The following is a 16,286-nucleotide window of genomic DNA, read 5'->3' as shown; positions in this document are numbered from 1 at the left end:
AATGATAGACTGGATTAAGAAAATGTGGCACATACACACCATGGAATACTATGCAGCCGTAAAAAATGATGAGTTCATGTCCTTTGTAGGGACATGGATGAAATTGGAAATCATTATTCTCAGTAAACTATCACAAGGACAAAAAACTAAACACTGCATGTTCTCACTCATAGATGGGAATTGAACAATGAGAACACATGGACACAGGAAGGGGAACATCACACTCTGGGGACTGTTGTGGGGTGGGAGGAGGGGGAAGGGATAGCATTAGGAGACATACTTAATGCTAAATGGCGAGTTAATAGGTGCAGCACACCAGCATGCCACATGTATACATATGTAACTAACCTGCACATTGTGCACATGCACCCTAAAACTTAAAGTATAATAATAAAAAAAAAAGAAAGTTTCCCAACCAAAAATGGGTTTTATTTTGGCCAAAACAAATTTTGCTACTTGTATGTGTGTTTATATGTATTGCTCAAAATACAAATCTCTAGGCCTTTGACAGTTGTATTTAATTGATTCATTATATTAAAAAATGCTGTACTTTTTAAAGAGAGAAATTTTCTTATTCACATCCAAGCCGAGATGTTCCATGATTTTGCTGAAATGTATTTTGAGCTTCCTGTTTTCTTTTTACGTGAAAAGCAGTGAAACGCATTATGACTCTCATATATATGTGTATTTTAAGGAATACTGATATAATTAAATTTGACAAAGGTACTCACTTAAATAGTTAAGAATGTAGTCCTATTTTATGAAGTAATGGAAAATTATTGAAAACAAAACAAAATAACCTAGCTTCTGGCAAAAAGGAGGATGGCATAATTGAATGAAAAAGTTACAAATTAGGCAAAAAGGGACATTTTGCCTTGTGAGATGATATACCTGAGAAATAGATTTTAAGAGTTGACGTGGTTTATTTTGTGAAAAATTGAAATATTTAAGGTGTATACATGCATATATACATGTAATTGGTTATGGTATTACGTATGTCTGAAGCAAATGAGTAAACAGTACATGTTGAATGCCTGCTCTGTATATCTCAGGATAAAATAAGATTTTCATATGAAAATTAAATATAATATCCTATTAAATAGGATAAAATAAGGTTTATTTATATATGAAAATTAAATATAAGTCACTTTATTTTTTTCTATTTGATTTCATAATTATAAATGGAATCTCAAGTCATTAGAAAGAAAAAAATGAAGAAACTCTAATACTTAGAAGTAAAGAGATCCTGAAAAATGAATATGGGTGGGTTTTTTTTTTTGCTATGAATTTTAGGGAAATTTCGATATATTATTCTATTTCATTGAATGGATCACTCCCATGATTTTTTCCCTATACAGTTAAAAATAATATTATAATGGCTGATGATTATAATTTTATCTTAATTTTGTGAGCAACAAGAAGAAACTGCATCCTCAGTATTTTTATTCCTCCTTTTCTTAATGAAAATCTTAAGTAAAAATAAGGATGAATTTTGTTAAAGTGAAAAATTTAATTTGCAATACCTCCCTGATATTCCATCAAACAAATGAAAAAAATCAAAACTACTGATTATACATCAAGGCTTGAATATAAGGCAGAGACTGAAGGTGTATGCATTAGTTTTCTAGAGCTGCCAAATAAATTACCCTTAAACTTGGTGGCTTGAAATCACAGAAATTTATTCTCTTGCTGGTTTGAGAGCAGAAGTTCAAAACCATGGTGGGTTTATCCTGAAGACTCTAAGGGGAAACATACCCATGCCTCTCTCCAGCTTCTGGTAGCTCCAGCAATGCTTGGTGCTCCTCTGTCTTTACATGACTTACTCCCGGTATCTCTCTCTGACTACTCCCCTATAAGGACACTCATCACCAGATTTAGAGATTTCTCTAAATCTAGGATGATCTCATACTGCGATCCGTAACTTTTTACATCTGCAACAATCCTACTTCTAAATAAAATCATATTTACACGTGGGGATTAGGATTTGAAGGCATCTTTCAGAGGCTACTATTCAACCGATGGACGTATGTGGGTGTGCTTTTAATTTTGCTGTTACTGCCAAGAATTTCTGAACCATAAAAGTTCTAATTTTCCTACTTTTCAAATACTTTATATATATGTATACATATTCATTATATAAACATAAAATGAAACAATATTGGTGCTTCCATATTTTACCATAATTATCACAATGTTAAATTAATGTTATCACAGTATCATTAGAAGACTAACATAAATTATTTTCATTTTTATTTTGAAATAGAGTGAATTATATATATAGAATCAGTCTTAAGCCTTAATCACAAGGGGAAAAAGTAAAAAAAAGAAATATTAGTGTTGTTGAAGGACTCCCCTTAGTGATAATATGAATGCTTATATTACATTAGGAAAATGTGAAGGAAATCTCTTCTTTGTAGTGGTTGGCAATGATTGCAATGAATTTTATATTCAATCTGTCAGTATAATATACTCACTGTGTCTTAGTACAAATATTTTGGAATCTGCAAATTTTTTTTGGCTACTCAGCCAACAAAATTCCAGTTTAGCAAATAATAATGCTTATTATTATAAGTTTAATAAGCATTGTTCTTAGTTGCCCATGTGAATCTATATTCACTGAGCACTTGTACTGTAATAAACAGTTGGGCTATTAAAATAGAGCTATTCTACAACTAATCAATAGGCATATATCTTTTGATAGAAGACACAGAAGTGTCTGAAATCAGTATAATTTTAGGCAAACAATACTAGCACAATAAGAAAATTACTATTGGCAGTAATGGGGGAGATCCAATTATACTGCAAAGAAAAAAATTAAATTAAATCACATCACCTTCAAAAAAGCATACTTATGTAAAAATTAAGATACTTTGAAAAAATAACTATTGACTATGTGCCTCTATGCGTGGCTAGTAATATAATTTTTTTAAAAAGTAAAATGTCAGGAAAAAGACCAAAGTGTTGGGAAAAGGAGTACAAGTGTATGCTTATTTCTGCATTTTAAATTAGAATATAAAGTCGTTAATGCATTTAGATTGGAAACTAAATGTGACTATAAGAAAATGAATAGAAATATGCACTCACTGGAGTTATATTAGCTGTAGAAGCAATTAAAGTCCCTGCTATATAAAAACTAAATTAAAAATACAACCAGATTAGTTAGTCCCTCAAGTAGGTCATTAAGTCAAACATTTATCTCATGACGGACTGAACTGAGTTGGCATGTATTAAATTCTCTAAATAGCAAGGAATAGTGGTATTTTCAGTGTGATTTCAGAAAAGCTTAGTTGAAAAGAAGGATAAAAAGTTCTTGTCTATATTCAGGTATAGCCACTATTTAAGTAATTGCAATATATGAAGACCTGTAATTATACAAATAATAAGCCAGGTAGCAATTCCTGTCTATGAAAAGGATTTTCATTTTGACAAAAGAATTCACAGTGGGATAAAGTCAGATAGCAAGTACACTCACTACATTTCATATATTATTTTTCTTCTATATAGCTTTTCCAAAACACTTGTTTGGTGACATATTCTGATGTTAGAATAGAGATCCTGTAAAGCTTTGATGAAGGAGCATAATCAACTTACTGGGATTTTTGCTCCTCTCAGCAAATAAAAACAAAACAAAATGATAAATTAAAAATTAGCTTGCAAAATTTTTAGAGGATGTTCTTGTTTCAGTATGGATTCTGCCCAATCAGCTAAACTTTTTGAAAGTATCAAGAATCTAATCTTGAGAAAGGATGTTGTGAAGGAAGCTCATTTTTACACACTGTTGTTTCCACTTAACACCTCCTTTCTTTCTTAGTCTAAGAGTGTGCATCTCTCCCGTAGACCCCAGTTCAGTTGCCGTTCTGCAGGGAAGTCAACTTTTTACTGACAGGTCAAATTGTCCTTCTCCTATAAACCTTCCATTTGGCTTCTCATCACAGTTAAAATACTACATTATTTGTATTCCATCTGACGTCTGATTAGCATTGGTCTACCCCATTAGATTGTAAGGCAGGAGCCATGTTCTTTTGTTCATCATTGGATCCCTGGTGACTTTTAGCATGATGGCTGGAACATGGCAGAGGCTCAGTATGTTTTACATTTGAATCAAGTACTGTAAGAGTTTGAATTAATACTGGTTAAAACAAGTAAACTTATAATTTTGGAAGAAATATGCAATAGCATCTTATTTTAGAAAAGTTAAAAGTCCAGTCGATACCAGCACTTTGACAGACTAAGGCAGGAGGATTGCTTGAGACCAGGAGTTTAGGACCAGCCAGCCTGGGCAACGTAGTGAGACCCTGTCTCAAAAAAAAAAAAAAAAATTAGCCAGGTGTGGTGGTGTGGGGCTGTAGGCCTAGATATATTGGGATGCTGAGGTGGGAGTGTTGCTTGAGCCTAGGAGTTTGAGGGTGAAGGAAGTTATGACAGTGCCACTGCACTTGGATAATAGAGCGAGACCTTGTTTTTTAAAAAAAGAAAGTCAAGTTGACTATTAACCAGACATGCCATTACCCATATGTAGACTGGTTAATCTGGCCTTACAACATTGCAACTGTCCACAATGAGGGATGCAGCATATTAAATATTTTATTTTTCAACCTTAAAGAACTATGAAGGAATAAATTGAAAATGAGGTGTCAATAGTAATGATGATTTTGATGATAATTGTGAATGCCAGAAGTGCCCATACCATTTTCTTCTTTAAAGACTCTTATGACCAATCTCTAAGTTTCTGTGCTAGGACTCTGCAGGCAACAATTCACAATGAACTGAATAGCTATAACTACTGATGATATATAAAATTCCTATGGCAGAAAGGTGAAGGAAGGAAGATGACTATCCTTAAAGTTATTTTTCTAAGCATATGATGCAACAGAAAAAAGTGCCCTCAAGTTTTATATTGAGTGAGCATGAAATTTTGAACTTTTAGAGCTGATATAAGCACTGGAAATTTGGGTGCAATCTCCTTACTTCAGAAATACAGTTGAGATTTTGAGAAGTTAACTGACTTGTCTAAAGCCACAACTGTTTAATGACAAAGGACAAGCTAATTCCTAAGCCCAGCTCATTGCAAGGGCGGGCAGCCCTGTTCTTTTTGCTATTCCATACAAACTCCTTGCTGTATTCACTGGTCTACAAAATGTCTATGCTGGTTACAGCACTAGAGAGGCAGGTCTGACTTTAGCCTATGAAAATTTAGAGTGGAACAATTTTATAATAAGAAAAAGAAAATAGTGGTATAAAGAACTGAGGAAATAGGACCACACCAACTTGGAAACATAAACAGTAAGTTAGGATCTATGTTTTGGGGAAAGAAAACATGAGGTTTCTGGATGAGATATACACAGACCATAGTGAAAAGAGCCTTTTGTTCCTCCACCTTTATGTTCTCACGTAAGAAAAGCAAACATTGATGAGAGGGATCAGACGTAAAGGAACACAGTTATCTGGAGCACTCTACACTACGAGATAAAGTGAGTTCTGGTGGACAAAGGGACATTTGCCATGAATAGCAACTAATTAAGAAGAGCAAGGATGAAACAGTTATATTTGCCAGGAGGCCAAGACAGGCACTATTCTTCAAAATAGGGGAAAAGGGGCAAATGTCCTCCTGCTCCTAATTGAGAATCTCTAAGGTAGCATTTTGTTTTATATTTTATGTCACAGGTCACATCCTTGTAAGACTCAAAACTTATAGAGGGTAGACTGAGCATTGAAGGCATTCAGTAAGTATTGCTATCTCTACTGTCCCCACTTAAAATTCACACCACCCACTACCCAAAGACAGTGAAAACAAGTAGAGGGTAACTCTGAAGAAGACTAGTGTTTTATAATTTTCTACAAAGGTTAAGTATTATATAGGCATTCTTTTACATAACTCTCATGACCTGTGTGGTTAGTAATATGATTGCCATTTTGCAGATGAGGAAACTAAAAGACTTTTCCAAGGTTATTTAGGGAAACAACTTCAATTTGATCACAAGTGTCTTAACTCTGAAAACACTAATCTTTCCCTACACCAGCGATTCCCAAAGTGTGGTACCTATACCAACAGCATCAGCTTTACCTGGGAACTTGTTATAAATACAAAACCGGTGAGGAGCCAAGATGGCCGAATAGGAACAGCTCCGGTCTACAGCTCCCAGCGCGAGCGACGCAGAAGACGGGTGATTTCTGCATTTCCATCTGAGGTACCGTGTTCATCTCACTAGGGAGTGCCAGACAGTGGGCGCAGGTCAGTGGGTGAGTGCACCGTGCGCCAGCCGAAGCAGGGGCGAGGCATTGCCTCACTCGGGAAGCGCAAGGGGTCAGGGAGTTCCCCTTCCAGGGGTGACAGACGGCACCTGGAAAATCGGGCCACTCCCACCCGAATACTGTGCTTTTCCGACGGGCTTAGGACACGGTGCCCCAGGAGAGTATAGCCCGCACCTGGCTCAGAGGGTCCTACGCCCACGGAGTCTCGCTGATTGCTAGCACAGCAGTCTGAGATCAAACAGCAAGTCAGCAGCAAGGCTGGGGGAGGGGCGCCCGCCATTGCCCAGGCTCGCTTAGGTAAACAAAGCAGCCTGGAAGCTTGAACTGGGTGGAGCCCACCACAGCTCAAGGAGGCCTGCCTGCCTCTGTAGGCTCCACCTCTGGGGGCAGGGCACAGACAAACAAAAAGCAGTAACCTCTGCAGACTTAAATGTCCCTGTCTGACAGCTTTGAGGAGAGCAGTGGTTCTCCCAGCACGCAACTGGAGATCTGAGAACAGGCAGACTGCCTCCTCAAGTGGGTCCCTGACCCCTGACCCCCGAGCAGCCTAACTGGGAGGCACCCCCCAGCAGGGGCAGACTGACACCTCACATGGCCGGCCAGGTACTCCAACAGACCTGCAGCTGAGGGTCCTGTCTGTTAGAAGGAAAACTAACAGAAAGGACATCCACACCAAAAACCCATCTGTACATCACCATCATCAAAGACCAAAAGCAGATAAAACCACAAAGATGGGGAAAAAACAGAGCAGAAAAACTGGAAACTCTAAAAAGCAGAGTACCTCTCCTCCTCCAAAGGAACGCAGTTCCTCACCAGCAACGGAACAAAGCTGGACGGAGAATGACTTTGACGAGCTGAGAGAAGAAGGCTTCAGACGATCAAATTACTCCGAGCTACGGGAGGATATTCAAACCAAAGGCAAAGAAGTTGAAAACTTTGAAAAAAATTTAGAAGAATGTATAACTAGAATAACCAATACAGAGAAGTGCTTAAAGGAGCTGATGGAGCTGAAAACCAAGGCTCGAGAACTACGTGAAGAATGCAGAAGCCTCAGGAGCCGATGCGATCAAATGGAAGAAAGGGTATCAGCCCTGGAAGATGAAATGAATGAAATGAAGCGAGAAGGGAAGTTTAGAGAAAAAAGAATAAAAAGAAACGAGCAAAGCCTCCAAGAAATGTGGGACTATGTGAAAAGACGAAATCTACGTCTGATTGGTGTACCTGAAAGTGACGGGGAGAATGGAAACAAGTTGGAAAGCACTCTGCAGGATATTATCCAGGAGAACTTCCCCAATCTAGCAAGGCAGGCCAACATTCAGATTCAGGAAATACAGAGAACGCCATAAAGATACTCCTTGAGAAGAGCAACTCCAAGACACATAATTGTCAGATTCACCAAAGTTGAAATGAAGGAAAAAATGTTAAGGGCAGCCAGAGAGAAAGGTAGGGTTACCATCAAATGGAAGCCCATCAGACTAACAGCAGATCTCTCGGCAGAAACCCTACAAGCCAGAAGAGTGGGAGCCAATATTCAACATTCTTAAAGAAAAGAATTTTCAACCCAGAATTTCATATCCTGCCAAACTAAGCTTCATAAGTGAAGGAGAAATAAAATACTTTACAGACAAGCAAATGCTGAGAGATTTTGTCACCACCAGGCCTGCCCTAAAAGAGCTCCTGAAGGAAGCGCTAAACATGGAAAGGCACAACCGGTACCAGCCACTGCAAAATCATGCCGAAATGTAAAGACCATCGAGACTGGGAAGAGACTGCATCAACTAATGAGCAAAATAACCAGCTAACATCATAATGACAGGATCAGATTCACACATAACAATATTAACTTTAAATGTAAATGGAGTAAATGCTCCAATTAAAAGACACAGACTGGCAAATTGGATAAAGACTCAAGAGCCATCAGTGTGCTGTATTCAGGAAACCCATCTCATGTGCAGAGACACACTTAGGCTCAAAATAAAAGGATGGAGGAAGATCTACCAAGCGAATGGAAAACAAAAAAAGGCAGGGGTTGCAATCCTAGTCTCTGATAAAACAGACTTTAAACCAACAAAGATCAAAAGAGACAAAGAAGGCCATTACATAATGGTAAAGGGATTAATTCAACAAGAAGAGCTAACTATCCTAAATATATATGCACCCAATACAGGAGCACCCAGATTCATAAAGCAAGTCCTGAGTGACCTACAAAGAGACTTAGACTCCCACACATTAATAATGGGAGACTTTAACACCCCACTGTCAACATTAGACAGATCAACGAAACAGAAAGTCAACAAGGATACCCAGGAATTGAACTCAGCTCTGCACCAAGCAGACCTAATAGACATCTACAGAACTCTCCACCCCAAATCAACAGAATATACATTTTTTTCAGCACCACACCACACCTATTCCAAAATTGACCATATACTTGGAAGTAAAGTTCTCCTCAGTAAATGTAAAAGAACAGAAATTATAACAAACTATCTCTCAGATCACAGTGCAATCAAGCTAGAACTCAGGATTAAGAATCTCACTCAAAACCGCTCAACTATGTGGAAACTGAACAACCTGCTCCTGAATGACTACTGGGTACATAACGAAATGAAGGCAGAAATAAAGATGTTCTTTGAAACCAACGAGAACCAAGACACAACATACCAGAATCTCTGGGATGCATTCAAAGCAGTGTGTAGAGGCAAATTTATAGCACTAAATGCCCACAAGAGAAAGCAGGAAAGATCCAAAATTGACACCCTAACATCACAATTAAAAGAACTAGAAAAGCAAGAGCAAACACATTCAAAAGCTAGCAGAAGGCAAGAGATAACTAAAATCAGAGCAGAACTGAAGGAAATAGAGACACAAAAAACCCTTCAAAAAATCAATGAATCCAGGAGTTGGTTTTTTGAAAGGATCAACAAAATTGATAGACCGCTAGCAAGATTAATAAAGAAAAAAAGAGAGAAGAATCAAATAGATGCAATAAAAAATGATAAAGGGGATATCACCACCGATCCCACAGAAATACAAACTACCATCAGAGAATATTACAAACACCTCTATGCAAATAAACTAGAAAATCTAGAAGAAATGGATAAATTCCTCAACACATACACTCTCCCAAGACTAAACCAGGAAAAAGTTGAATCTCTGAATAGACCAATAACAGGAGCTGAAATTGTGGCAATAATCAATAGCTTACCAACCAAAAAAAGTCCAGGACCAGATGGGTTCACAGCCGAATTCTACCAGAAGTACAAGGAGGAGCTGGTACCATTCCTTCTGAAACTATTCCAATCAATAGAAAAAGAGGGAATCCTCCCTAACTCATTTTATGAGGCCAGCATCATCCTGATACCAAAGCCTGGCAGAGACACAACAAAAAAAGAGAATTTTAGACCAATATCTTTGATGAACATTGATGCAAAAATCCTCAATGAAATACTGGCAAACAGAATCCAGCAGCACATCAAAAAGCTTATCCACCATGATCAAGTGGGCTTCATCCCTGGGATGCAAGGCTGGTTCAATATACGCAAATCAATAAATGTAATCCAGCATATAAACAGAACCAAAGTCAAAAACCACATGATTATCTCAATAGATGCAGAAAAGGCCTTTGACAAAATTCAACAACCCTTCATGCTAAAAACTCTCAATAAATTAGGTATTGATGGGACGTATCTCAAAATAATAAGAGCTATTTATGACAAACCCACAGCCAATATCATACTGAATGGGCAAACCTGGAAGCATTTCCTTTGAAAACTGGCACAAGACAGGGATGCCCTTTCTCACCACTTCTATTCAACATAGTGTTGGAAGTTCTGGCCAGGGCAATTAGGCAGGAGAAGGAAATCAAGGGTATTCAATTAGGAAAAGAGGAAGTCAAATTGTCCCTGTTTGCAGATGACATGATAGTATATCTAGAAAACCCCATTGTCTCAGCCCAAAATCTCCTTAAGCTGATAAGCAACTTCAGCAAAGTCTCAGGATACAAAATCAATGTACAAAAATCACAAGCATTCTTATACATCAATAACAGACAAACAGAGAGCCAAATCATGAGTGAACTCCCATTCACAATTGCTTCAAAGAGAATAAAATACCTAGGAATCCAACTTACAAGGGATGTGAAGGACCTCTTCAAGGAGAACTACAAACCACTGCTCAAGGAAATAAAAGAGGATACAAACAAATGGAAGAACATTCCATGCTCATGGGTAGGAAGAATCAATATCATGAAAATGGCCATCCTTCCCAAGGTAATTTACAGATTCAATGCCATCCCCATCAAGTTACCAATGACTTTCTTCACAGAATTGGAAAAAACTACTTTAAAGTTCATATGGAACCAAAAAAGAGCCTGCATCGCCAAGTCAATCCTAAGCCAAAAGAACAAAGTTGGAGGCATCACGCTACCTGACTTCAAACTATACTACAAGGCTACAGTAACCAAAACAGCATGGTACTGGTACCAAAACAGAGATATAGATCAATGGAACAGAACAGAGCCGTCAGAAATAATGCCACATATCTACAACTATCTGATCTTTGACAAACCTGACAAAAACAAGAAATGGGGAAAGGATTCCCTATTTAATAAATGGTGCTGGGAAAACTGGCTAGCCATATGTAGAAAGCTGAAACTGGATCCCTTCCTTACACCTTATACAAAAATCAATTCAAGATGGATTAAAGACTTAAATGTTAGACCTAAAACCATAAAAACCCTAGAAGAAAACCTAGGCAATACCATTCAGGACATAGGCGTGGGCAAGGACTTCATGTCTAAAACACCAAAAGCAATGGCAACAAAAGCCAAAATTGACAAATGGGATCTAATTAAACTAAAGAGCTTCTGCACAGCAAAGGAAACTACCATCAGAGTGAACAGGCAACCTACACAATGGGAGAAAATTTTTGCAACCTACTCATCTGACAAAGGGCTAATATCCAGAATCTACAATGAACTCCAACAAATTTACAAGAAAAAAACAACCCCATCAAAAAGTGGGCGAAGGACATGAACAGACTCTTCTCAAAAGAAGACATTTGTGCAGCCAAAAAACACATGAAAAAATGCTCACCATCACTGGCCATCAGAGAAATGCAAATCAAAACCACAATGAGATACCATCTCACACCAGTTAGAATGGCAATCATTAAAAAGTCAGGAAACAACAGGTGCTGGAGAGGATGTGGAGAAATAGGAACACTTTTACACTGTTGGTGGGACTGTAAACTAGTTCAACCCTTGTGGAAGTCAGTGTGGCGATTCCTCAGGGATCTAGAACTAGAAATTCCATTCGACCCAGCCATCCCATTACTGGGTATATACCCAAAGGACTATAAATCATGCTGCTATAAAGACACATGCACACGTATGTTTATTGTGGCATTATTCACAATAGCAAAGACTTGGAACCAACCCAAATGTCCAACAATGATAGACTGGATTAAGAAAATGTGGCACATATACACCATGGAATACTATGCAGCCATAAAAAAAGATGAGTTCACGTCCTTTGTAGGGACATGGATGAAATTGGAAATCATCATTCTCAGTAAACTATCGCAAGAACAAAAAACCAAACACCGCATATTCTCACTCATAGGTGGGAATTGAACAATGAGAACACATGGACACAGGAAGGGGAACATCACACTTCAGGGACTGTTGTGGGGTGGGGGGAGGGGGGAGGGATAGCATTGGGAGATATACCTAATGCTAGATGACGAGTTGGTGGGTGCAGCGCACCAGCATAGCACATGTATAACATATGTAACTTACCTGCACGTTGCGCACATGTACCATAGAGCCTAAAGTATAATAATAATAATAATAATAATAATAAAAAGAAAAAAAAATACAAAACCTTGGGACTCATTCTACCTACTAAATCAGAAACTCAGAGGGTGGAGCCCAACAAACTGTTTTAATCCCATCTGATGTTTCAGGTGCATGTTCAGGTTCAAAAACCACTGGCTTCTGCCATATAGCACCATGCAACCCATGTGCATAAAACTGTTGCTTACTCACTGAAGTGAGTGCTTGAGATCTGTAAGACAATTTTTATTTATTTATTTTACCATTTTTGAACAAATGTATTTTACTGATATATAGTAGTGTAATATACCACAGAACCACATGCAACAGTGTTAGGGGGCAGGCAAGCTGAGTAAAGAAGTCCAGCTCTACCACCTATTATCATATAATCTTGGCAAGGTGCATAACCTTTGTAAATTTAGAATTTGGTTTTGGTAAAATAAAAAATAAAAATAGTGAGATAATACACAAAAAGCACTTAGCCAGCACCCATAATGTAGTAAATGCTCAATAAAGAAAATATAGCTTTATGATCATCATTAAAGACAATATTAGTAATGTTATAATTAATTGAATAAGTAGTGAAGCTCGTGTATTATGTATGTTGCAAAGTAGAGACGTGCCTCCACTTAGAATTTTCATTATAGAATTGACATATTTTTTTCACTTTCAAAATGAATATTCAATTCATTTCAATTCAATAAACATTTACTATATAACAAGGTGCTGTGTTGTTTCAGGGTATTTTTTTAAGTATAGTGAAGATACCAGTCTTCAATTTATGTTAGGGAATGGACATTATTATCTATTTAGTAATGCTTTCGATTAAATGCTTTAAAACTTTACTTTGTATTGGCTTACAGCTTTAAATTGTGCCCTTTAACAGTATTTAAATACATTATTATGATACATATTTAACTTCTGGTCAAATTTATTACTTAGAGGAAACCCTGTAATACCATATTTGATCTCTGTACAGTTAACTGTACAACATTGTATATTAACAAAGAGATTTTAAATAACAGTTCATCTGCAGTAATACTATGTACTATTTTTTTTTTTTTACTCAGTGAGACTTAGGCCTATTATTTCTTGCTAATTTGCACCAATCAGTGAAAGAAACCAATTTCTATTCCCTTTATAATGCTTTTATACATAGAAAAAGGCCATCATCTTTTCTGTGTCTTTTTTTTTTATTTTTTGAAATTTTCAAGTTTCACAAGCTCCTCTCATAGCTCATGTTTTCAAGATCTTTTTTATCATTTGTATTGTATCTCCACCAAATGCTTGGCAATTTGTCTCCTTTTTGAAATGTGCTTTTTTGTTGAACTTAGTCTCCAAATTGCAGCCTAACAAGACCTGAATGTAGCTCAATCCATTTTTATGCATGACATCACCATTACAATTCAACACACTGTAGCATTTGAATATTTTAAGAGGTATTAGAATGTCAACTCATTCAATTTATCATCCACTGTTAACTCTTGAATTTTTCTTTCTGCTGCTACCATCTCTAGCTATTCATTGTACTTTTTGGTCCCATTATCCCTCCTTGCAGCACCTTTCACATTCATTCCAGTTTTGTGATTCTGATGTCACTGATTTTACCCATATCCCCAATGTATCAAGATTATGCTGCATAATAGTACAACACCCCCAAATTTGCAATCCCTGCTACTTCCATGACTCACTGTTTTATAGACATATTGGAATAAATATTTATTTCCCAAGACATTTCATAAATATACTACTACATTACCTCTAGTATTCTTTTCTTAGATGACTTTTGTAAATCACTCTATTTAAGGCTTCAGTTAAACAAACAAAAAGCAAACAAACAAGGATTACTGGTCTATTGCTATAGGACCATTTAAAAAAAAATGTTGTTCTTTCCTTTTTGACTCAATTTGAGAAACTTAAACTCAGCACCAACTATAGGATTGCATTATTGTTTAATTATCAAGCTGTCATCCAAAAAATACAGATTACACCTCTGATCTTCACACACACCTAGCAGCATAGTGGATATTATGTGTCCTCGCCACAGGAGGTGACTTGTGTTTGCTGGGCCCGTCATGTAGTGGGTTAAGCAAATCTTAGTAAACAGAGTTAATTTCACTTAACATGTTTACTTTCCCAGTTACAAAAGAAAGCAAAGCAGAGAATATAAAATAGAATTAATGAAGGAAATGACAAAAGAATCTTAAGTTGTTTGGCCCAAATTTTATTATTTTACCACAGATAAGTGGCAGAGTTACTAAAACCAAAATGAGCTGACAAATTGTTCAAGTTTACAAGTCAAACATGACCACAATTATTAAATTAAACAGCAACGCATGTGGCTTTCTTCTGTCTGGAATTCCCATCTACCTACCTTATATATTCATAGATACCTACCCCTGCCTTCAGTCCTGCCCTATCCACTTAAATCTTACTTATCCTTCATGAATCAGAATGAGATCCCTCCAAGATAGTAATGTTTCCTTTCTTTGTGTTCACACTCTATCTTGTACGTAGTTCTTACTTCAAAATAAAACTGCTTAAAAAACAGTTCCTCTATGAATATTAAGATCCACTTCTTTGATTTCCAGCTACCAGATGGTACTGAGAATTATTCAAAAAGTATTCTTAAATAAATGAACTATTTTAAAAATAGCATTTTCCCCAACAGCTATATTTCTAAAATTTAGACAGTGATATTAGGCTGGAATGCTTCTAGAGAAATTATGGTGATGCAATGGTGTGAGTCCAATTTTAATAACATGGTAGAAAAACATGTTTATATGAGTAGACCCATTAAAGTGTTAAAACAATAATCAGCTCTGAAAAAGGGCACATGTTTATAGCAAGATAAAACAAAAACAAAACACACAAAAACAAAAGGGAAGAGAGAAGACACTATAATTTCTCCATAATACATTTCATCTTTTTTATATGTATATATGATATGGATTTTAATAAAATTTTGGCTGTATTTATTTTGGATAAATATTTACTTCCATGGTCTGATTATACATGGTAGAATTGAAGGAGGTGGTAAAAATAGCAAAATAGTTTGTATAACATTTTCAGGTCTAATGAAATAGTTCTCAGAAGACTTAGCAAAAAATCTTGAAAATTTAAAAAATGGGTACAGTTTGGTTCTAGAGAAGACAGATGAAATATTGGATCGCTGTCTTCAAATATATGATAGATCAATTGGCAGATGATACTGATAAAATGTTTTCCTTTTTAGCTTGTGTAAGACCAGAAACAATTAATTTAGAGGGCAAGTAGGAAATGCTACAGGAAGGTGAGGTGTTATGATGAGTTACTAAATAATGTAGTGAAAGATTCCTACAGAGATCTTTCGAACAGAATAGTTACTCTTTGATCTAATCAGTTAGATATTAAATCTAAACCTAAATAGCTCTTTACAAGACAAATACCAATTCATTCCTAAGTAGGTTATACTGACTGCGGTTCTCTAAGTTTATCCAGAACAAGTGTCTTTCTTTGTTGTCCATGGGATCATCCCTCACACGCATATCAGGAACAACCCCACTGTTGCACATAAAATAGCATCATCTGTACAAATCAAGCCCTAGCTTCTCTTCCTTCCTAGGAGGAAAGACTCTAGTTATTGGGGCCAAAAACTGGAGAGGAATGGATATCAGTTGTCAAAGTGTAAAAAGAAACGGTACATTAATACCCTTGAAAATATAAAGATACCTTAAGAAGGCTTAAAATATTGTAGGCATAATACCAATAATCTTTGATTATTTTTCCGTTTAGTATTCCTTTCATTAACAAGTGACATTTAGCACAGTATTTTTTTCCTCAAAAGTAATTTAATTAAACAATTTTAACCTCATATATTAAAATACTATATTGCAAAATTCTAAGATAAGATACAAGTTTAAGGTCATTGTCAAGGGTCACTGAAAAGGGAAAGATCTTTTTTTCATAATCTTTTATTTTTAGTTTTTAATATTAACATTTGTTATGCTGCTTTGTTTATGACATATGCTGGTAATTGTTCTACGAATAAATACCACAACATTTATAAAGAACCTGAAAGAGTCTGGATTGAATTTCATTATTTTGTTCTTATGAGATAGCAGAGCTTTCAAAACTTGAAATAAGGTGACAATTTATATATATTTAAAAATAAAGACCTAAATTACTAAAGTTAGCATAAAGTCAATGAAACATTTCAAAG

At 36.3% G+C, this 16,286-nt stretch overlaps 1 protein-coding gene across 2 annotated transcripts in view; it reads right to left on the bottom strand.

Annotated features, from left to right (window-relative positions):
* TRHDE (thyrotropin releasing hormone degrading enzyme) overlaps positions 1-16,286 on the bottom strand; it is a 388,884-nt gene that overhangs the window by 28,890 nt on the left and 343,708 nt on the right. The gene's annotated exons all lie outside the window — the stretch shown is intronic.

This window comes from Pongo pygmaeus, chromosome 10 (genome assembly GCF_028885625.2).
Source record: "Pongo pygmaeus isolate AG05252 chromosome 10, NHGRI_mPonPyg2-v2.0_pri, whole genome shotgun sequence".
NCBI classification, from domain to species: domain Eukaryota; kingdom Metazoa; phylum Chordata; class Mammalia; order Primates; family Hominidae; genus Pongo; species Pongo pygmaeus.
This window is presented reverse-complemented; position numbering and strand designations above follow the sequence as displayed.